Consider the following 1,257-nt stretch of genomic DNA (forward strand, 5'->3'; position numbering starts at 1 on the left):
TGTCTCGCGGTTAGTATCATGGTTGCTAGGCAACCTGAACAGCGCGACGAAGCGTATACCGTCCCATTTCACAAGCCTCTCACTTCCGCACTTCTCGTACTCATAGTACGCACCGTACGTAGTACGCGTAGTGCGCGTACTTCAAGCGTGCAGACCCTGAATTGGGACAAAGCCCCTGACTGTGACTATGGTGAGGAAAACAGACGACCTGACAATGACACACTGAAAACAGAGGACTTAAACACAGAGGAGATGATTAGGGGAAGAGGAAACACACGAAACAGCTGACATACATGAACCTAATGACAGGACAGGGGAGAGTACAACTAAGCACATGAACACAGAACACAAGACCTTTTACAAAATAAAACAGGAAACTAGACATGACACAAGGGGAATCTGATAAACCATGAACTTAACTGCAAACTAGGCCTGACCGAATAACTAGATAACTGAAAAGAAACTGGAATACAGATGAAATAACAAAATAACAAGAAACTCAAAAAACACTGGATCGCATGACCCAGGACCATGACACACTCGCACAGCCCTCCTCACCGCTGTCTGTCTCACTCATAATGAAACATTTGATTTCACTGTGGACAAAAATGAATAAAATATTTTAAAAAATCAACGTCAGCTCTAAATGGTAAAGAGCTGGAGACATTTTTGTTAAATCAGAAACTTTATTAAGTGCACATTTCTCATTTTATTGTACAAAGAACAGTAAACAAATACAGCAAGCAAATAAGCAAACAAATACAACTCAACTATAAATTCAAACCAAGGTTATAGTACACTTAAACTATATTACAATGTAAAACTACTGGGCTTTGAAAAAAATAATTCCAGTTTACTGAAATCAATAAAAAAAATTAAAACAAAGCTTTCCTGATGAGGTTCTGTTGAATATGTTTATTGAGAGTTGGGATGTCATAAAGTATATTTTCTATTATAACATTTGTTCTACAATTTAATGATAATTAAATAATAATTGAATAATAATTAAAAGGACTAAAACGAATGAAAACTGAATTGCCATAAAATATTTAACAATAAAAACTAAACTGAAACAAGCAAACCTACTCTAATTTATGTTGAACCAATTAAAAAAAGAAAATTCACAATGAAATAGAAACCACTTTACACTTCATATTACACTACAAACTTCATTATTACTGTGGCTCTGATATAAAATTCTGTTGTTTAGTGTGAAAACAAAACAAAAGTTAATATTTTAGTAGCTTGAAAAACAAT

The sequence above is a fragment of the Pundamilia nyererei genome, unplaced genomic scaffold, assembly GCF_000239375.1.
Source record: "Pundamilia nyererei isolate P.nyererei 1_Seehausen unplaced genomic scaffold, PunNye1.0 scaffold00219, whole genome shotgun sequence".
In the NCBI taxonomy this organism is placed as follows: Eukaryota; Metazoa; Chordata; class Actinopteri; order Cichliformes; family Cichlidae; genus Pundamilia; species Pundamilia nyererei.